Here is a 23,666-nt window from a genome sequence, read left to right as displayed (position 1 = left end):
GCTAACACTTGTCACCAGCTGAAGTTCAGTTGTGTAGATAGACATTTTTTTCTAATTGTGTGTTTTCGTGATGTCTTGTGTATGTGTGTGTGTGCCTGTGCATTAGTGAGGGTCATCTCCTCCGCCGGGGGGGTAAGTGGATGTTGAATGGAGGATTAGCATCGCTCACAGCTCCATACAGCAACAAACTGCACTGCAAGATTGGAGAGGAGGAAGAGCTGCACACAAAGACACAGCGGAGGCAGAGGAGAACTTAAATTCAGAGGAAGGATGACACAGTGGAGGAAGGAGTGTGTGTGTGTGTGTGTGTGTGTGTGTGTGTGTGTGAGATACATTTATGTGCATATATAATGTAAACAAGCCTGCAGCTGCATGCTGATCCTCCAGAACTCAAAATGATAATTCAGTCTTACCTCATTATTAGTGTGAGTTTGTGGCAGAGTCAACATGTTATAGGGCTGCGAGTGTCACCTTGACAACCAACCATGTCTCTGCTGCTGGACCTAATGGTCCACACTCATCTGTACTGTATAATCTTTATCAACCAGAATAAAACACTTTGTCTTTCAGCATTAGAACGCCCCCCCCCCCCCCCACACACACACACACACACACACACAGCATAAAAGTATTGTATTATGAGTCTAATACTCTGAACATCCTGAGATGACTGCTGTTGTCATATAATATTATAAATAAAACTTACAATTGAATGAATGTTGCAGACAGACAGACAGACAACAAAGACTTTCTGCACCGTTAACAGAAAAATAATTGACACTAAAAGAGGTTTCAAGGATCCGTTTGTTATCAGCAGGTCTATTTAAAGATCAAGATGGCCAACTGAGCAGAAACTCTGATTGGAGGATGTTGGTCATATTTAACATATTTTACATGTCTCTGTAATTAAAGCGAAAATGTATTTAACTCAACTGAAGGTGTCACAGCTCTTTATTCAATCCAGTTCATTAGTCATCACACCATGTTTCCATGGACCCTGCCCCCTCTAATGTCAACCAGGCCCAACAGGGGAGTCCAGAGACCAGACCAGACTATGTGGAGAAACCAGAGACTGACTGTGGTCCCCCAGAGGTCTAGATAGTAGCTCACATTAGTCCAAACAACAAGGTATTTTCCATATTGATGTCTACATGACCTTGTTTGGAGTGTCGATGCAGCAGCTACAACGTATAGCCCAGTGTAACGGATGTGGGCTTTCCAAAAGATGACTCAGGGGATTGTTTTCATTTACTTACATTTATTCACTGTAGAAGACAATAACACACATTAATTGCTTGCAGCATTATTTTATTTACAAGACGTTTACAAGACGTTTGGCGGCTTGCTGTATAACGGAATGGTGCCCCAAATGTTTGATGAAAACATCTACAACCATATTAGCTGGGTGACATAATAGTTATAAGCAATAAACTTTTCAGTTCAAATTCCAAAGAAACAAATAAAATAGCGCAGCATCGTCCCCCCCCCCCCCCCCCCCCCAAACTCAATAAGATCAAATTCACACTCAATACAATTATTAAAGTATAAATCCAATTCACAATACAAATTTGAAATAAGAATTAATGAAGTGTATTTTTAACTGTTTAGTTAGCTTGTGGTCTTGCACAGACCCAACAAAGCATGACTTCACACTTTTAACTGATCACATCATTATTATTTCGATATCCTTTTCATCTGGTTATTGCTATTACATCACATGAATTAATGAATGAAATAATTATTTATTGAGCCCTGGTCTCCCTGTAGTACATGTGATCTCATCAGTTGAAATCTACTAAATAGGCTATTCATTGTGTCCCAACCCCCCATTAAGTAAGTGTACCTGTGTTTAAAACCAATTTCAGGTTTATTTCATGATTAGACTTAATTAAAGGAGCCTGTTTAAAAAACGCAGAGCGGGGGGGGAAAAAACATTTGCGTCATCTCCGCTAGGGTGCGCTGTTCCCGCGCTCCCATGCGCGCAGCACGGCCCCGTCGTGAGCGCGCGCAGCGGCGGTTGTAGAGCAAAGAGAGAGCGGAGCTGCGCGTGCATTGAGTCAGTCGGTCGGTCGGATGTGGATGGTGGTCTAACGAGCAGGACGGACTTTTTCACCCGGGAATCAAGCAGCATGGCCGGCTGAGTCCCGCGTCTCGAGCCGCCGCAGTGCCAGCTGGGATCCGAAGCAAAGTTCGAGGTGTGCGGACGGACGTCGTGCGGACGGTCGTGCGGACGGACGTCGTGCGGACGCGGGGAGCCGGTTTCTGCAGCCGGGGATGCGGGTCCTTTCTCTGTCTGCAAGACCGCGTGAGAGGAGGTAGGTGATCGGACCCGACTAACATCTGGTTCAATAAGGTGGTTCGATAATGTGCCTGGTGGTCTGCTGCGGTGATCTGCTGCGGTGATCTGCTGCCGTGTTGCTCGCCGCTGAACTGCGTGGAGGGAAAACAGATGAGGACGAGGAGCTCCAGATTGATCTGCAGGGACGACGAGAGTCCGGTCCTGCAGCTGCAGGACCCGGTCCTCTTCAGTCTCTGGTTGGCATCGCATTAAGAGTTGCAGTTTGGTAGCAGAAACCTTCAGCTTGGTCCGGAGAGACAGGTGCATCTGTGTTATCGATTAGGGATCAAATGGATCCACTTCAGTATGTGCTTCTGTCCAACATCAGGCTGATAAGACAGGCTGCTGCTCGGGGACAATGTTGTCTGCAGGACTGTTGATCCAGGACGGTTCATACATGGGGGAAATATCACAGTGAGGAGTAGGACTCTACTGTTAATCTCAGAACAAACATCTGCAGTGTGTGTGTGTGTGTGTGTGTGTGTGTGTGTGTTCTCACTTACAGTTAAACAACCTACTGTTGTCTGTTCACTGGCTTATTGCTCCTTCTCCATCTCCTCCTCCTCCATCTCCTCCTCCATCTCCTCCTCCTCCATCTCCTCCTCCTCCTCCTTCTTCTCCACCTCCTCCTCGTCCTCCTCCATCTCCTCCTCCTCGTCCTCCATCTCAGACCCCTTCCTGTCTGGGTTCATGACATCATCCAGAGGTGCTTGGTGGATTCCACCAAGCTAGATTCACTGGATCCAGCAGGATCTGCGTGGGCTGGTTCACCACAGCTGATCTGTGATTTAATATCAATAACCAGATGGTGGTGCTGCACCAAGACCAGGTCCTCAGGACCTGGTCTTCAGGACCAGGTCCTCAGGACCACCCCCACATGTTGTTTTTCAGGAAGAAGAACTTTGGATTTTGATACAAAAATGCAAAGAAATAGCACCAGCCCCATCAGCACCAGGGTGGGCTAGCACCAGGGTGTGCTAGCACCAGGGCGGGCTAGCACCAGCCCCATCAGCACCAGGACGGGCTAGCACCAGCCCCATCAGCACCAGGGTGGGCTAGCACCAGGGTGTGCTAGCACCAGGGCGGGCTAGCACCAGCCCCATCAGCACCAGGACGGGCTAGCACCAGGGTGGGCTAGCACCAGGGTGGGCTAGCACCAGAGCGGGCTAGGACCAACCCCATGAGCACCAGGACGTCTAGCACCAGAGCGGGCTAGGACCAACCCCATCAGCACCAGGGCGGGCTAGCACCAGGGCGGGCTAGCACCAGCACCAGGGCGGGCTAGCACCAGGGTGGGCTAGGACCAACCCCATGAGCACCAGGACGTCTAGCACCAGAGCGGGCTAGCACCATCCCATCAGCGCCAGGACAGGCTAGCACCAGGGCGGGCTAGAACTAGCCTCATCAGCACCAGGGCAGGCTAGCACCAGAACGGGCTAGCAACAGCCCCATCAGCACCAGGATGGGCTAGCACCAGGGCGGGCTAGCATCAGGGTGGGCTAGCACCAGAGCGGGCTAGCACCAGCCCCATCAGCACCAGGGCAGGCTAGCACCAGAACGGGCTAGCACCAGCCCCATCAGCACCAGGACGGGCTAGCACCATCCCATCAGCGCCAGGACGGGCTAGCACCAGGGCAGGCTAACTCTAGCCCCATCAGCATCAGGACAGGCTAGAACCAGGACGGGCTAGCACCAGCCCCATAAGCGCCAGGGCGGTCTAAGCCAGTCTGTTGCAGTGTTGCAGCAGCGTTGCAGCGGCGTTGTAGCAGCATTGAAGCAGCGTTGTAGTGGTGTTGCCGCAACATTGTAGTAGCGTTGCAGCAGCATTGAAGCAGCGTTGTAGTGGTGTTGCAGCAGCATTGTAGTAGCGTTGCAGCAGCGTTGTAGCAGTGTTGGAGCAGCGTTGCAGCGTCTGACCTCCCTGCTGAGCACACTGACCTGCAAATGGAGGAGGTGGAGGAGGAGGCCCTCCCTCCCTCTGTTCGTTTTGTTCTCCTTCTCCCAGAGTGCCTTGCTCCACAGGCTGCTTCTTGAAAATGGCATTGCTGCCCCCCCCCCCCCCCCCCCCCTCCCCCTTCATCTCAGGGCTCCCAAGGGCTTTGGGAGCGTCTGTTCGTGCCAAATGCCAGCACTCTGCAGCCCCCTCTCCCTCCCCCTCTCCCCCTTTGTATGTGAGAGAGAGAGAGAGTAAGGGAATGTCTGTGGTTGTGACTCTTCATCCAGGCTGGGGTATTGGACTGGGGTAGTAGACTGGGGTAGTAGACTGGGGTATTTGACTGGGGTAGTAGACTGGGGTATTAGACTTGGGTAGTGTACTGGGGTAGTAGACTGGGGTAGTAGACTGGGGTATTGGACTGGGGTATTAGACTGGGGTAGTGGACTGGGGTATTGGACTGGGGTAGTAGACTGGGGTAGTAGACTGGGGTAGTGGACTGGGGTAGTGGACTGGGGTAGTAGACTGGGGTATTAGACTGGGATAGTAGACTGGGGTAGTGGACTGGGGTAGTAGACTGGGGTAGTGGACTGGGGTAGTGGACTGGGGTAGTGGACTGGGGTAGTAGACTGGGGTAGTGGACTGGGGTAGTAGACTGGGGTAGTAGACTGGGGTATTAGACTGGGATAGTAGACTGGGGTAGTGGACTGGGGTAGTAGACTGGGGTATTGGACTGGGGTATTAGACTTAAGTTATTAGACTGGGGCATTGTACCGGGGTATTAGACTGGGGTATTAGACTTAAGTTATTAGACTGGAGCATTGTACCGGGGTATTAGACTGGGGTATTAGACTTAAGTTATTAGACTGGAGCATTGTACTGGGGTATCGGACTGGGGTATTAGACTTAAAGGTCTGGTCTACGATTTGAAAGATTTCTCAATTGAGCCAAAATTCATCCAATACTAGCCATGCGGTCCACATGCCTACTATTGGATGAATTTTCCGATCCAGTCCTCGCTAACTCTCCTGCTCCCGTCCCGACCCACTTCCACGTTCGAAACTATGAGCTGACAAGACGCTTGCCCTGAGCAGTTCAGGTATGGAGCAGGGCTCTCACGTGATTTTGGCTGAGGCTGCAGCATCAGCGGGGAGGGGAGGGGAGGGGTCGGGGGTGGGGGGATTGTGGCGAGCGATCGCCGAGCAGTTTGGGATCGGGGACATACTGCAGTCAGGGTGAGAGAGAAATCCAACCGGCACCCACTGCATTTACACCGATAACAAACACCATTACTGCTTTGTACATGTTGTGGAAGTCCAAGACACACCGGGAAACTAAACGGCGTCCTGCCTGAGTTCATAGCGGAGGGAATGTTCCCATTCATTGTCTATGTAAGAAGCCGTGCATGCCGTCGCATCGCGGCGAGTTTCGAGGGGCGCCGCCGCCTGCAATCTCTCGAAAATCTTTTAAACTGACCGTTGTCGATCTAAAATAAAGAGAGATTCAGCAACTGCATAGCTTATTTCTCGCATTAAAATGTTTTTAGAAACACATTTCAGTGTACTATTTTTGTAAAATAAGAGGGAGGTGGGAGGCTGGGAGGGGAGAACGATACAAGATCGGAGGGGGGGATTAAGGAGCACAGAGGGGAGGGGGGTGTGTGGGTGGGGATGCTTTTTTCAAACCTTTCAAATTGTAGACTACATCTTTAAGTTATTAGACTGGAGCATTGTACTGGGTTATTGTACTGGGGTATTAGACTTAAAGGAGAAATCTGGTCATTTTTGACCCCCATGTTGCCCCCAGGGTAATCCCGACTTTTCAGAAGCAAAAAACCAGACAAAAGTTGACTTGACCTAGCCCGAGATCTGTACCTGCCTGCCAGCCTTCCAGAATCGCTCCTTGTAAAGGGTTTCTGTGCACTACTTCACGTGCACAGAAAGTCTCCTACTGACCTCTACGTGCACAGAAAGAGACAGGCTTGCTGACTCTTCCTTCCTGCTCAATGATCCTGCTCTTCTTGTGGAGGGGGATTGGAACAGATCAGGTGTCACGTGGCTGGTCTATGGTGCTGGTGCGTGGTTGGTCCAGAGTCCAGCTCCAAGTGGTCGGTGCAGTAAACTTAGCATAGCATGCTACAGTTCTTATGACTTCGACCCTCTTTAACTGGTCCTACTTCCATTAACAGTGTTTGGTTCTTTGTCCTCATGTGGGTCCATGTGAGTCCATGTGTGATGCTGCTGCAGACCACTGAGATGAAAACCTGAACCAGGAAAACAGATATGTATATGCATCGGCAGCAAAACATAGTTTTCTGTTCCTGTAATCAGGGCTGTTTTTTCCGTTTTTTTTCCTCCATTTGGTCCGTATGTGGACTCAGGGACCGGATCATTCATGTCATTGACATAAAATCCTGGATGACCTGCAATTTCCTGACATTAAACTCAGATAAGACGGAAGTTATTGTACTTGGGCCTAAACTCCTCCAAAGCTTGCTGTCTAAAGATATAGCTACTTTTGATAGGATTGCCATCGCGTGTCCTTTGACTCGTATTAAACAAACAACAAGGACAGCCTACTTTCACGGGCATAACATTACTAAAATCAGGACCATGCTGTCTCAAAAATATGCCGAAAAACGTATTCAAAACTACCTCAAGGCTGGACTATTGTAATTCTTTATTATCAGGCTGTTCTAATAAATCTCTTAAAGCTGTCCAGCTGGTCCAGAATGCTGCAGCGCGTGTTCTGACTAAAACTAGAAGAAGGGATCACATCTCGCCTGTATTAGCTTCTCTGCACTGGCTCCCAGTAAAATCCAGAATAGAATTTAAAATCCTTCATGGTCAGGCACCATCATATCTTTAAGAGCTCATTAAACCCTGACCCAACTGAGATGACTTTTGTTGTGATATGACAATATAAATAAAATTGAATTGAATCATCAGGTCTGAAGGTGGAGAGGGAACTAGACTCGGGAACTAGACTTGGGGACTAGACTCGCCCCCCAATGAGGCTCCTTCCTGCCCCTGATAGATGATGTTCAGCCACAGAGCTGCTCGACAGGAAGCTGTGCCTTTAGCGGCAAGCACGGTGGCGTTTTAGGGATCGATAGCTCATTAGTGGAGCGTTGATGAGCTTCGGTGTGGAAGTGATTCAGTCCTAAATGGAGATTTCAACGTGTCGCTGCCTTTCACTTTCATTTGTCTGACCTGGTGGGTCCTGGATCAGTTTGGGCTGACCTGGTGGGTCCTGTGTTTAATAGTTCTCCTCGTCTGTTCGTGCTGACAGTAGTACAAAAGAACCGATGACAAGCAGATTTAGTTCAAGTAAGACAGATGGAGAAACACACACACACACACACACACACACACACACACACACACATCCATCAGGGCTCTTGCCTTAATGGAAGTAAAGAGGTTTTTGTTCACTTGCCTGTTTCAGTGTTTTGGCTGCATTTTAACCTCCTTGTACTTCACTTTAGTATAGTACTAGTATTATGTAACTTCATACATCTTAGAGAAAACAAAGTACTTGTACTTAACTTCAGAATAGCACTAGTATTATGTAAACTTTATTAGTCAGTGAGTTTATTCGATGACTGAATGTCTCTTTTATTAGAAATACCTTTCTATATATGACCATATCTGTACTGAAGTAAGAACGAGACATATTGAGTGTTATTAGCTGACATTTGGTGTCTCGTCTGTCTCATTGAGTTGAAGAAGAAATATCAAGACATCTTTATGACCGGACACGTCTGATCTGAAGGACGCATAGGGTTGCTTGGTGTTTCTGCTGGATTATTGGCTATAATTAGCTTTAACCACAGACACACAGTATTGATGGGATCAGTTCACACCTTTTTTTATTGTCTTGGTGAAGTTGGTTCTTACTTGGAGTAGACTACTTTGTTCACTTGTTTTTATTGTCCTGGTGAAGTCAGACATGCTTGGACCAGGAGGTTGCTGGTTGAACTCCTCAGACCTGCAGTTGTCTCAGTATGTGAATGTCACAGTTTCAGCTAACTTTCATAAGTGCACCTCCTCTTCCTCCTCTTTGTCTGCAGACAGCATGAGGTTTGCTGCTGTTCCCCATCAGGAGGTGTGATGGATTACTACAGGAACTGTGCGTGTAAGTGTGTGTGTGTGTGTTAGGGCTGAACGATATGGACAAAATTTCATATCTCGATATTCATGCCAGATATCTCGATATGATACGATATGACTACGGGTTCGGTGAAAACCAAATATTTTTCAGAAAAATAACATAATACAAAAGAATGTGGAAACTGCGGTTTTATTGATGATAACTCACTGCCAGTCATCAACATTAACATAAAGTCACCAAGCAAATAAAACATCAAACATTTTAGACTGTGTACACGGGTACCATGTCTTTTGCAATGTGGTATGTGGTATGAAACCGGCCGCATCATCTTCCGCACTCGTCTCACTTTTCTTTCTTTTTGATTTCCCCGCTGCGTATGTTACGTCTGCGTCTCAGTCTCCGTCTCCCTCACTCCCGGGGCGGGAGTCCCGCCCTCGTATGTTCGTCATTGGTTGGCTTCAGCTGTCGATCCACAGCAAAGCATGAAATAAGGTTTGTGGTTGGCTGGCCATAGCGGTGCATTCAAGGGCAATCGTAAAAATGAAGTTTATTGTGACTGCCAGAGCTTTACATGCAGGGCGAGCGCGGGGGAAATCTATATTGTTTATATTGTTGCTTTTTCGATATTAATATCTTGAATGTTCATATCTAGATATAGATACAATAACGATATATCGTTCAGCCATAGTGTGTGTGTGTGCCTCCAGTGACTAGAGCTGTGACTTTGCTGTGGTCAGCCTTTGGTCATTACCATTGTTGGATTCGGTACATCCTCTACGATGTTCTCCACTGTGCTATTGGCTGCTTTTGGACAACACACACACACACACACACACACACACAAACACACATACACACACACACACACACACACACACACACACACACACACACACACACACACACACACACACACACACACATTCTCCATCTCCTACTGTGGCTGAAACAGGCCCAGCCAACCCATCCTTAAGATTTGTGGAAAACCTCTGTGATTGGACTTGAGTCAGCTGACTCGTCCTCTGGTAGTTTACCACCTAATGATGAACTGACACCGTATCATGTTTCTTCCTGATTGGATGGAGGGTCCAGGGTCAGAGGATGTTGTCTGCTGCTTCAATAGCTGATTTGGACCAAGACCAATAACACTGAACTGGATCAGTCGTAGGGCTTCCAAGGTTTCTGAAAAAGAGACCGCATTCCGTTTTGCAATGATGCTCTCCTTTTGCCATGTGTTATAAATCCAGCACACCCCTTTCTTTTACAGATGTTTACTTTTGCCCCTCCCCTCGTTAAAAACCCAAACTCACTCATACTTTGACACCAACTTTTACACCAACGTGAACCTAGTTAAAGAACCGGGCCGGTGCCCGTGCTGGTTTGCAGTTGGTTCAACTTGCCAACCTTCTGAGAACCTGTTTGCTTTCCACAGGCTAGAAAGCCCAGAGAGCCACGTCATTACGTCACTGTATACGTCTGAGGTTTCCCCGCAGCGCTCATTTCAAGCATAGCAGACATGTCTCTTCAGAAAAAGTGTTTATTTTGGCAAATAATACAATAACAATAAAATACACAAAATTGTAGAGCACAGTATGCAATATCAATGATCAGAGTGATTGATGTTTAGTCATCTGACCTCCGTTCAATATTGTTGATGTCCGACAGCTCTACAAACAAGAACAAGAGAACAGCGGTTTATCACAAACGTGTCCACGGCGCTGTGAAGACGGATGTTAAGTTACATTGGTAGTTGGTAACGTTTAGTGAGCCGTTTATTTTCCCCCGTCCCTCAAGCATTAACCCCGCCCCCAGCCCCTGACGTAGGTTTGCAAACGGTTTACGAATGGTTCTAGACCAGCAAAGAGTTGGTGCCGCTCGGGAACCAGTTTTCCTGGCCGAGAGCCGGTTCTTTGTCTGTGGAAACAGGAAGAACTGGTTCGCAATTAGGCACCGGCTCTGAACCGGCCCTCAAAATGCCTCGGTGGAAAAGGTGCATGAGCCTGGCTGTGGTTTACATGTTTGGTTTGACATGTTTTTATATTATATATTATTTATTTTAACTTATTTATCTTGTTTTTTTGTTTTATTTTTTTTGTTTTTCAGTTGTATTATATATATTTTTTTAAGATTATTTTTTCGGCTAGAGGGCCATTCAAGCCTTTTATTATTTTATACAGACAGTGTGGAAACAGGGAGAGAGAGGGAGAAGACATTAAGGGAAACTGATCCCGGTCTGGGAGGCGAACCCGGGATCGCCGCGTCGAGGACGTTGAGCCTCTGTACATGGGGCGGCTGCCCTAACTGCGCCACCGGCCGCACCAGTTGTATTATATTTAAATTTAAAGGAAATCCACTGTTAAAAAGACAAGTCAATTCAATTTAATTTTATAATTTTATAGAGTCAATACAATTTCAAAGTCCCAACATCACCCAGGGGCAAGCGTTACAGCGACAGTGGCGAGAAAAAACTGCCTTAATAGGCTTTTAGGCAGAAATCTGGTGCAGCCCAGGCCCTTGGGTTCCAACTGCATTTGGTGTTGGTAGTATGGTAGTAGTAGCATTAACAGTAGTGGTGGTATTAACAGAAGCAATAGTATCAACAGTAGTAGTCCATGGCAGCAGGCACAGCCACGCCCAGATGGATCCATCCCAACCACGTCGCCGTAGACCAGAAAGCAGGAGTAGTTGAGCAGTCACACAGCGGGCAGGTGGAGCTACAATGTGGTGTTTCCAGCATCAGGCCAGTTAGCAGTCTGCATCGGTCAGGACCTCAGTGGACTCTGCTGGACCAGAAAGCACAGCCAGACTCCCGGGACAAGTTAGTGACAGTAGAGATGCAGATTTTAGTCAATTACTTTAATTAAAAATACTGGCGGTAAGAGGCAAACAAGACCACAGCATCAGTGCAGTCCGGATCAGGTTCCACCACGGTCCAGGGAGACCTGCTAGGTAAGAAAGCACCGGGACTCCAGGGGAACATACAGAGAGAGAGCGAGAGAGATGGAGAGAGAGAGAGAGAGAGAGAGAGAGAGAGAGAGAGACTCAGTGTGTCACTATAATCCCCCGGCAGTCTACGCCTATAGCAGCTTAACTAAGAGCTGGTTCAGGGAAATCCTGAGCCAGCCCTAACTATAAACGGTGTCAAAGAAAAAGCTTATAAGCCTATTCTTAAATGTTGGAACAGTGTATGCCTCCCGGACTTGATCGGATTTGGTACCGATCAGATTTGGCTGATCAATGCAACGATTTGACATGATCATTCTGATCACATAAACACTCAAATGAAGCCCACCATTTTCCAAATGAACCAACATGATTTACAATCCGTCCACATAGTCTGGATTCAAAGTGGGGGCCTCCAGAGTCCTAACTGAGCCTGGGCCAGGTCTCCAGGGTCCTAAAAGATCACGGGCCAGGTATCCAAACTCTTAAAAGCGCGGTGCAGGGAAGCAGGACTGCAAACATGAAGCAGGTTCAGGATTCACACTGTTGTTTGTGTTGAGACTGAAACAGTAACGTAGTATTGATGAGTACTAATCAGTACTATGATTAGACTCATAGATTTAGAGTAGTATAGTAACGTTGATGAGTACTAATCAGTACTATGATTAGACTCATAGATTTAGAGTAGTATAGTAACGTAGTATTGATGAGTAGTATTAATCAGTACTACAATTAGACTCATAGATTTAGAGTAGTATAGTAACATAGTATTGATGAGTAGTACTAATCAGTACTACGATTAGACTCATAGATTTAGAGTAGTATAGTAACGTAGTATTGATGATTAGTACTAATCAGTACTACGATTAGACACATAGATTAAGAGTAGTATAGTAACGTTGATGAGTACTAATCAGTACTATGATTAGACTCATAGATTTAGAGTAGTATAGTAACGTAGTATTGATGAGTAGTACTAATCAGTACTACGATTAGACACATAGATTAAGAGTAGTATAGTAACGTTGATGAGTACTAATCAGTACTACGATTAGACTCATAGATTTAGAGTAGTATAGTAACGTAGTATTGATGAGTAGTACTAATCAGTACTACGATTAGACACATAGATTAAGAGTAGTAAAGTAACGTTGATGAGTACTAATCAGTACTACGATTAGACTGTGTGAGTTTAGCTGTAATTACAGGCTCGTCTCCACCATCGTGGTCTCTCGGACCACTCGGAGCCTCTCGGACCACTCGGAGCCTCCTAAAGGGTCCTTAAGAGGACAAAGAGACCTGAGCAGCCCTGAGTCTGTCCCTGGCCTGAGAACAGCAAAACAGATGATTCTCTATTGATATGCATCCATTGGTGCTGGTCTTTGGTGGAGTCCAGTGTAGGGACGTTTCTGTCTCACTGCTCCTCCAGATTGGAGGCCTGTCTGTGTTTTCCTGAGAGGTGTGTGAGACAGGTCAAAACCCTCTTTACTATCTTTGAAAGTAGAGGAAGACCAACTGAATGTTAAACAGGATGTAATGGATCACAAGCCCAGTTATCTTTTATTAAAATTACTTCCTATCATAAAACCTCACGAACGTCTTCACAGCTCAACAGATGAGCCAGAGGACAAGAACGGGTTTATTATAATATCATTTTAATATAATAACAATCAATAAAAATCAATAATAACAATCAAACCTCCTTTCATTCTTCACCGGCTTGCTTCACCGGCTTGCTTCACCGGCTCGTCTTCACAGGCTCGTCTTCACCGGCTCGTCTTCACCCGGCTCGTCTTCACCGGCTCGTCTTCATCGGCTCGTCTTCACAGGCTCGTCTTCACCGGCTTGCTTCACCGGCTCGTCTTCACCGGCTCGTCTTCACCGGCTCGTCTTCACCGGCTCGTCTTCACAGGCTCGTCTTCACCGGCTCGTCTTCACAGGCTCGTCTTCACAGGCTCGTCTTCACCGGCTCGTCTTCACCGGCTCGTCTTCACAGGCTCGTCTTCACCGGCTTGCTTCACCGGCTCGTCTTCACAGGCTCGTCTTCACCGGCTTGTCTTCACCGGCTTGTCTTCACCGGCTCGTCTTCACAGGCTCGTCTTCACAGGCTCGTCTTCACCGGCTCGTCTTCACCGGCTCGTCTTCACCGGCTCGTCTTCACAGGCTCGTCTTCACTGGCTCGTCTTTACTGGATCGTCTTCACCGGCTCTTCTTCTCATCTTCACCGGCTCGTCTTCACCGGCTCGTCTTCACCGGCTCTTCTTCTCGTCTTCACAGGCTCGTCTTCCCCGGCTCGTCTTCACAGGCTCGTCTTCACCGGCTCTTCTTCTCGTCTTTACCGGCTCGTCTTCACCGGCTCGTCTTCACCGGCTCGTCTTCACAGGCTCGTCTTCACCGGCTCGTCTTCACAGGCTCGTCTTCACAGGCTCGTCTTCACCGGCTCGTCTTCACCGGCTCGTCTTCACAGGCTCGTCTTCACCGGCTTGCTTCACCGGCTCGTCTTCACAGGCTCGTCTTCACCGGCTTGTCTTCACCGGCTTGTCTTCACCGGCTCGTCTTCACAGGCTCGTCTTCACCGGCTCGTCTTCACAGGCTCGTCTTCACCGGCTCGTCTTCACCGGCTCGTCTTCACCGGCTCGCTTCACCGGCTCGTCTTCACAGGCTCGTCTTCACTGGCTCGTCTTCACTGGATCGTCTTCACCGGCTCTTCTTCTCATCTTCACCGGCTTGTCTTCACCGGCTCGTCTTCACGGGCTCTTCTTCTCGTCTTCACAGGCTCGTCTTCCCCGGCTCGTCTTCACAGGCTCGTCTTCACCGGCTCTTCTTCACGTCTTTACCGGCTCGTCTTCACCGGCTCGTCTTCACCGGCTCGTCTTCACCGGCTCGTCTTCTCGTCTTCAGATGTGACTTCCTGCTGCGACGAAGGCCAACAACAGCAGCTCTGACAAGGTTTAATAAGTGCAGTGTGTTGGTCTGTTACACTCGGAGACCTGTCAGCACCATGTGATCTAGACTGACCCAGTTCAGTGTGAAGTCCTCACCACCAAACAGGATGTTCCTCATCAGCGTTCAGCAGCTTCAGGTACCTCCGCAGCCACAGGAAGTCTGTTTTAGTCATAAAGGACTGGCTGTAATGGATCGTCTGCAGCAGCTAGTTCAGGTCCTCTTATAGTTTCTACTGGATGAACACACACACATGCGCGCACACTCACACACACTGGACATGGGATGATGATGTCATTCCCAGACCGTTAACTGGGATCCAGTCAGCCTTTGTCTCTCACTGACTGTTATTGCAGTTGGCCAGAGGACAGTTATTTGGATGCTGGAATGTCAGCCAGTGGACTCTGGCCAGGAGGGTCTCTGGTATCTGCTGCCATGGCAACCGCACCCTCCCCCCCAACTTCTCCATTAATAGCTAGAAGACAAAAAGACTGATGGACAAGCTGAACAAGTGATGGAGACAGAGGTAGAATAACGGTCAGTTTGTTAGTCCTGAACACACACGTAGGGAGGTGTGTGTGTCTGTGTGTGTGTGTGTGTGTGTGTGTGTGTGTGTGTGTGTGTGTGTGTGTGTGTGTGTGTGTGTCTCAGCCACTGAACTGCCATTAATCTTGAATGTTTGCTTGTTTGTTTGTAACGGATTAGAAGACGCTGGAACTAATGAGTTTTAGACGTGAACCCTGAGCTCACCAGAGAGAAGGAGCAGGAGGAAGAGGAGGAAGAAGAGGAGGAGAAGGAGGAGGAGGGGAGAAGAAGCAGGAAGAGCAACCAGAGGAGGAGAAGGAGGAGCACTAGGAAAAGGAGGAGGAGAAGGAGGAAGAGGAGCGGGAGGAGAAGGAGAAGGAGGCGGAAGAGCAACAGGAGGAGGAGGAAGAGCAACAGGAGGAGGAGGAGAAGGAGGAGCAGGAGGAGGAGTAGAAGGAGGAGGAGGAAGAGCAACGGGAGGAGGAGGAGGAAGAGCAATAGGAGGAGGAAGAGTAAGAGCAACAGGAGGAGGAGAAGGAAGAGGAGGAGATGAGGAGGAGATGGACACCAGTCTGTATAAACAGGGTTACAGTGACAGCCAGTATCGAACCGACAGACCCAGAACCTTATCGGATCGTGACGGTAACGTCCCACCAACGATCACTTCTGTTTAGTCCTCCCCCTCCCCCTCCGCTCATTAAAGGTCACATATGTATTTATACGTTAAATTTAGAGGAACCAGGAGACATCGTCAAGCCAATGCTGAAGCTAACGTTGTACTGTTGTCTGACGCTAACATTGTTTTTTGGTGTCTCCTGCAACCATGGTCAAACGTGGCGTGGTAGAATGTGGCGGCGCAGTACATCGTGGCGGCGCATTACAGCGTGACGGAGCGGTATAGCGTGGCGGCGCGGTACAACGTGGCAGCGCGGGTACAACATGGCGGCACGGTACAACGTGGCGGCACGGTACAACGTGGCGGCACGGTACAACGTGGCGGCACGGTACAACGTGGGGGCACGGTACAACGTGGGGGCATGGTACAACATGGCGGCGCGGTACAGCGTGGCAAACGTGGCGGCACGTATACAGCGTATACAGCGTATACAGCGTGGCGGCGCGGTACAACAGGGGCCGATACAACAGGGGGCGGTACAACATGGAGGTGCGGGTACTACGGGGCGGCGTGGTACACCGTGGCGGCGCATGTACGGTGTGACGGCGCGGTACAGCATGGCGGCACGGTACAACAGGGGGTGGTACAACAGAAGGGTGTACAACGGGGTACAACGGGGCGCGCTACAACGGGGCGCGCTACACGTGGCGCGCTACAACGTGGCGCGCTACAACGTGGCGCGCTACAACGTGGTGCTGAGGTTCCTGACCAGGTGTCATATGTGATGGGTTGAGACTGGCTGACGACTGTGAGAACAGCAGGACTTCATTGAGTGGTGGTTCTGTCGTGGTTCCGTGGTGGTTTGGGTGTTTGTGGTGGAGCAGCGGAGGATTAGCAACGGGCCGAGTCGGCTTTGTGAGATCTGTTGTGTAATGCAGTGCATTATGTTGTTTTATTCTCTGGTCGAGACGCTTCCAGACTGCATTCAGGTTTGAGAACAAAGAGTCTTTCTGATCTGGAGTCTGTTTGTGTCATGTTACCCTGTTTCATGGTGGAAAACATGATATATGACACACACACACACACCCTTTTGTAGTTAAGTTCCTGTCCAGATGTTCTGTCTCACAGAAAGCAGCTGTTCTTACGTTTAGGTGTGATGTGTGCGTGCTGCTACATATGAATCTATTATTATGTGTTCACTGAGAACCAGGAGCCTGGTCCTTCAGGTCAGACCAGGAGTTTCATGAGCTGTAAATACCTGCCTGGTTCTGGTTGCTGGTCCGAAACTTCAACCTGGACTCGGTCCCACGGGGACTAACCCTCATTACTGCCGAGCCAGCAGTCATGTTGATAGTACCAATGTAGACCCAGGGGGATCCTGGAATGTGTTTTTTAATCCAGAACTGCAGAGTGCCTGGTTCTTGTCTGCCCCTCCTCAGTCCTCCTTCCATACAGCATCCAGTCCTTGTCAGCTGGTCCCTGTTGGCTTCATCAGTCCCGTCGCACCGTAACACATTGTGGCTGTTGTAGCCTCAGGCTCCTCCAGACCAGAATAGACTCTCATACTGTGGAGGGAGTCTGTCGGAATGGATCCACTACAGTCCTCCAGACCAGAATAGACTCTCATACTGTGGACGGAGTCTGTCTGAACGGATCCACTACAGTCCTCCAACTTCTAAGATGCTGCCTGAGTCGCATGCTTTAATTGTTTGACTTTAGTTTAGTCATGTGACCTTTAACAGTTGGTTCAGGTCCCCTCTTTCTACTCTTCTTACATGTTTACACTAGCATGGCGTAACATGGTGTAGTATGATGTAGCATGTAGTAACATGGTGCAGTACGGTGTAGCATGGTGTAACATTGTTTAGTATGGTGTAACATGCTGTAGCATGGTGTAACATGGTTTAGTATGGGGTAACATGGTGTAACATGGTGTAACATGGGGCAGTATGGTGTAGCATGGTGTAACATGGTTTTGTATGGTGTAACATGGTGTAGCATGGTGTAACATGGTTTAGTATGGTGTAATATGGTGTATAATGATTTAACATGGTGTATCATGGTGTAACATGTTTTCGCATGGTGGAATGTGGTGTAACATGGTGTAGCATGGTGTAACATGGTTTAACATGTTACGTAGTGCAAATTTGCAACACTCGTGCCACCCCTCTAAATTGAGTCTTTGCATATGTTGCACAGGGCTCTCAAGTTTTTAACTTAGTTCGGAGGAGATTTTGGCTGAAGGTACGTGTCCACAGCGTTATTTCCATGCTTCCCATTCATTGTCTATGTAAGAAGCCTTGCAATGCCTTCGCGTTGCAGCGAGTTTCGAGAGACGGTGCGCCGCCTCCCGCAAGCTCTCGAAAATCGTTTAAACTGACCGTTGTCGATCTAAAATAAAGACAACTATTTTCGTAAAATAAGAGAACATTTTTTTTATTATTCCAGTAATTTGTCTGCGTGAGAAATACTAGATGTGGCGTGTGAACAGGTTGAAATGCGTGTGTGAGAGCCCTGGGTTGCATTTTGCCGTCTTACTGGTGGGAACATCCACTGTGAAGTGCTGCCAAACCGCCAACATGATGCGCTAACATTAGCTCCTTTTAACAGGTGTCAGGTGATCAGTTCTTCTTGGCCCCTCCAAAAAACAGCAGCACAACTGTTTTAAGAGCGGCGAAGAAGAACTGTGTCAAAGCTAACGGAAAAATAAATTATGTGGTATCGGATCGATGCCTGGACTCCAGTACTCGCAGATACCGATGCCAGCATTTTCGACAGTATCGGAGGCATTTCCGATACTGGTAACGGAACTCTAGTTAGCAGTTTAAACTCCCTTAGAGACGATTAAAATGAGTTTGAACAAATACAAGAAAAAGTCAGAAAGTATAGAGAAAAAAGGATAATCACATTCACACGTTAGTATTCACACATTCATATTCACACGTTAGCATTTACACATCCGCATCCACACATTAGCATTCACATGTTAGCATTCTCATGTTCATTCACACGTTAGCTTTTACACATCCACATTCACACGTTCATATTCACATGTTCACATTCACACGTTAGCATTCACATGTTAGCATTCACACGCTAACATTCACACGTTAGCATTCACACGCTAACATTCACATGTTCGCATTCACACATTCTCATTCACACATTCTCATTCACACGTCCACACTAACGTGTGTAAATGTGACCGGAAATATGAAAGTGATCTGCTGGTCAGCAGCTGATTGATCAGTGGATCTCTGAGGCGTTGATCCATCAACTGAATGCATGTGTGTCATCCAGGTGTGTTCAGGTCAGCCATGTTTATCTTAAATACAGCTCCTGTGAGTTCTCTATGTGGGACTCTGTTACCGTCACGACCAGCATCCCTCTGGTTTCCGCTCTAATATCAGCGAGCGAGGAGCATGTTGAGGTTGAGCTGAAGGAGGAAGCCGATTCATTTCTCCATGACTCAATTTGCATCTTTGTGTCACCTAATGCCATGAATAATGCATTCTGGGAGTCTGCTGCGCTGCTGTTAAGACGCCACACAAACACGCTGGATATCAATTTAGGCGTTGGAGACGCCACACACATAAACAGATGTGAGTGACACATGCAGAGCAACAAGAACGCACCCACCATGTATTTAATCTGGAAATAGATTTCTCTCTATATCCATGTTTCTCTTGCTCTCTCTCTCTTTCTCTCTCTCACACACACACACACACACACACACATATAAACACACACACACACCTAGCTGTGGGAAGAGAAAGGCAGCCTGAATAAAAATGGGAGCCAGCAGATTAGCATGCTAACAGTGGTTTCTGCCTCGCTAGCAGCAGTCAGAAAACACCCTGCAGACCGGACTTATTTATAGGCTGGTTACACACACACACGCACACAGACACACATACCCCTACGTGCTCTCACTGATAACTGCATGTGTCCTGACGAGTAAACAAAAGTCTCCTTGTGGGACAAGCCTCCGTCTGGTTTATAATAATAATAATAATACAAATAATAATCATAATAATAATAATAACATGCATTATATATTCATATAACATAAATAGCAGATGGCAGGTAGGCTATATGATTTTTCTTCTTTTCTTGATCCACTGAAATGTATTCGCTGGACTATAAATGCAGGACTTGAGATTAACATTTGCCAGGTTGCCATTGGCAACCATTTTGAGTAATTGGCAACCGATTTTTGGCCTTTGGTTGCCATCATGTGCAGCTACGTTTTATGTAATTGGTGATATTTAAATATTGGATATTGTATATGTGGAGCCACGAGACATGGGGTTGGTTCTCTCTGAAAGTAGAGATGATGGACAGCAAGAATGCTGAAGGGTCAATGAGATGTGTGGTGGGAATCAACAGGAAAGACCAGAAAACCAATGTTTAACAGGAGAGAACAGACCAGAAGAGACCCGGGATGAAAGGGTGAAGAACAACAGCTGCTCTGCTGGTGTCTGGAATCTCACTGGTTCACTTTTTTTGGTAACTGTAAGAAAGCATTTATTCTTTCATGTCACATTTTCTCACAGCTGACGTATAACTGTATATTATGTTCATTATTTAAAATAGAAGGCGAATAACAATGGCAACCATATTGTTCAGTTTTGGCAACCAAAAGCTGATGCCTGGTCTCCTTCACCAGCATCACTTTAAACGCATCTCATTCTAATCTCATTTTACCCGGGGATGGGTCACACCATGTTACACCACATTCCACCATACTAAACCATGTTACACCACATTCCACCATACTAAACCATGTTACACCACATTCCACCATACTAAACCATGTTACACCATGTTACACCACATTTCACCATACTAAACCATGTTACACCACATTCCACCATACTAAACCATGTTACACCACATTCCACCATACTAAACCATGTTACACCACATTCCACCATACTAAACCATGTTACACCATGTTACACCACATTTCACCATACTAAACCATGTTACACCACATTCCACCATACTAAACCATGTTACACCACATTCCACCATACTAAACCATGTTACACCACATTCCACCATACTAAACCATGTTACACCATGTTACACCACATTTCACCATACTAAACCATGTTACACCACATTCCACCATACTAAACCATGTTACACCATGTTACACCACATTCCACCATACTAAACCATGTTACACCACATTCCACCATACTAAACCATGTTGTTCAGATTTTTACTGTCAGGCTCCTCCCCCACGACCCCCGAGCTCCTCCCCCTCGACTCCGTGCCCTTTGAAATCCCTTAGATCACGCCACCTTTGAAACACGGGTCCAATGTTGACTCTGGTTTTATCACGGGCACTGTCACAATCTTTCTTTTTTTCCTTCTTTTCCACCGGTGTTTTCTTCTCCTTGGTTGTTTTGGACCGTCCTCGTTTCGGTTTTTAACCGAGGAATTGGAAGCTTGTTGCTACTTCCCTCCGCCTCCCCCCTGTGATAGTGGTACGACCCGAGGGGGGAGGGGCTCTGTGTGAACACGAACACAGCCCTGCGTGCTGATTGGACAGGATGATCCAGGCATCGATCTTTGCAAAACAAACAGGCACGTAGAGGTGCGTTTTTTTTTCTAAAACCGGATGATTTATGTTGTTCTATCGGAGCGTAGTGTCGGCTTCAGTGAATATGATCAAACACATGTTGCCGACTGGGACTTTAACATTTCGTGTTCTTTCAGCTGAATAGGACTAGTATTAAGTTACCACTCATGGAAACCCGACATTTCCTGTTTCTGCCCCTTCACAATAAAAGCTTTAAAATAACAAAGAAAGGGGTACTTTCATTGTGAATAATTTATAGGAAATTAATGTGTTTATTCGTGTTGGACCAAATCCTTGATAGGTGTATACCATACTTTTGATTAATAATAATAATAATAATAATAATAATAATAATAATAATAATAATATAATAATAATAATAATAATAATAGGCTAATAACAAAAAGAAGAAGTATCAGAAGTAGAAACTGTTGTGATGTCTCCCTCTTTACCTGTTTTATTTGAGGTTCATAACAGTACATTGCACTAAGCAGTTGTTGGTCTCATTAGTCTGTGCCAAGTGCATGTTAAAGAAATGTTTAAATATTGAAATCTTAACAAGACATTTTTTTATATCCATATTGTGTGAAAAGTTACATTGATCAAGAAATGTGAAATAATCGATAAATTAAAAATAAATCGTAAGATTTATCTAAAAAATAATTGTTAGATTAGTCCATTACTCGAAAAAATAATCGCTAGATTAATCGTTTGAAAAGTAATCGTTTGGGACAGCTCTACGCTGAACCCTAAACAATAGAATTGAACCATTAGATTCAAGGTATCTTCTATTCAGTTCATTAGAGGAAACCGCTCTTTTGTTCAGGACTAAACACTTTATGAATCACCCTCCCTCCTCCACCTCCTCCACCCTTCTAGTTTTCTGTCTGCAGCCTGAGACCTCTGGGACACTTGGAGGGACACGGTGGGGATAATGTTACACGTACAGCCCAACACACACACACAGTCTTAAATTGATCAGAGCCCCAGAGCAGAATAAATGGGTCCAGTAAGAACAGGAGCAGAGGAGAGGGGTGGTCTGGACTGAGCTGGAGCTCTCATGCTTATAGTGTGTTTAAACACACACACACACACACACACACACACACACACACACTCAAAAAGGTTGATTGGATTTAGTTTCCTATCATATGGGGTGGAGCAGAGACAACTGTTTTAGTGCTTGAGTTGAGGGTTCACACGCGCACACACACACACACACACACACACACACACACACTGCTTTTCTTCTGAGCCACTGAAGTAAATGGGGTGTCGAAGTCAGTCTTATGCAATTATTTCTGCTTCTCTGCAATGCAGCCACTCGTGGGGGGGGGGGGAGTGCGAGAGAGAGGGGGAGGGGTGAGAGAGAGAGGGGGAGAGAGAGAGAGGAGAGGAGAGGGGGGGGGGGGAGCATCTCCTGTCATCACGCCTCCAGTGAAAAATGAAAGCTTTCTGCTCCAGTGAAATGTGGTGTGAACCATCTCATCCTGTTGTTAGTAAGAGGAGCAGCTCCTCATGAATATGCATGAGTCTCCCATTCTGCTGCTGCTTCTGCTGTTAATGCTGCTTCTGCTGTTAATGCTGCTGCTGCTGCTGTTAATGCTGCTCCTACTGTTAATGCTGCTGCTGCTGTTAATGCTGCTGCTGCTGCTGTTAATGCTGCTCCTACTGTTAATGCTGCTGCTGCTGTTAATGCTGCTGCTGCTGCTGTTAATGCTGCAGCTGCTGCTGCTGTTAACGCTGCTGCTGCTGTTAATGCTGCTGCTGTTAATGCTCATCCAGATGACCATGAGCACAGATAGCACCTCCTCAAGGTCGATGCTACTGGTGTGTGTGTGTGTGTATGAGTGAGAAAGAGAGAGAGGGAATGTGGCAGCCTCTCATCTTATTAATATTATCAGTTGTCCTTGATGCTCGAGTGTCTGAGCCTCACAGTTACACATATGGCTGCTCATTTAGTTTCATTCTATTTGCTGGAGAGGAGGAGATCTATCAGCTGTTATCAGGAGGAGGAGAGGAGGAGATCCATCAGCTGTTATCAGGAGGAGGAGAGGAGGAGATCTATCAGCTGTTATCAGGAGGAGGAGAGGAGGAGATCTATCAGCTGGGAGGAGGAGAGGAGGAGATCTATCAGCTGTTATCAGGAGGAGGAGAGGAGGAGATCTATCAGCTGTTATCAGGAGGAGGAGAGGAGGAGATCTATCAGCTGTTATCAGGAGAACCATGTTGTCATAACTGATAAGAACAACTTATGAATGTATTAACATATTAACGTATTAACATATTAACGTAATAAATTATTCAATTATTACGTATTAACCTTTTAACATATTAAACATATTCACTTATTAACGTATTCACTTATTAATGTATTAACTTTTTAACATATTAACATCTTAATTTATGAACGGATTCACTTATTCACTTATTAAGGTATTAACATATCAACGTATTAACTTATTAAATTATTAACTTTTTGACTTATCAATGTATTAACCCATGAACACATTAACTTATGAACATATTAAATTATTAACATATTTTCTTATTAAGTTATTAACATATTCACTTATTAACGTATTAACATATTAACGTATTAACTGATTGACTTATTAAAGTATTAACCCATGAACACATTAACTTATGAACGTATTAACTT

At 46.6% G+C, this 23,666-nt stretch overlaps 1 protein-coding gene across 1 annotated transcript in view; it reads left to right on the top strand.

The window, feature by feature from the left end:
- The first annotated feature begins 2,231 nt into the window (after positions 1-2,231).
- fat3a (FAT atypical cadherin 3a) overlaps positions 2,232-23,666 on the top strand; it is a 94,545-nt gene continuing 73,110 nt past the window's right edge. Inside the window, 1 exon segment of the mRNA XM_084019322.1 lies at positions 2,232-2,315. The gene's annotated coding sequence lies outside the window, so the exon portion shown is untranslated.

The sequence above is a fragment of the Eutrigla gurnardus genome (genome assembly GCF_963514095.1).
Source record: "Eutrigla gurnardus genome assembly, chromosome: 10".
NCBI classification, from domain to species: domain Eukaryota; kingdom Metazoa; phylum Chordata; class Actinopteri; order Perciformes; family Triglidae; genus Eutrigla; species Eutrigla gurnardus.
The sequence above is the reverse complement of the archived record's forward strand: the minus strand, read 5'-3'. Positions and strand labels throughout refer to the sequence as shown.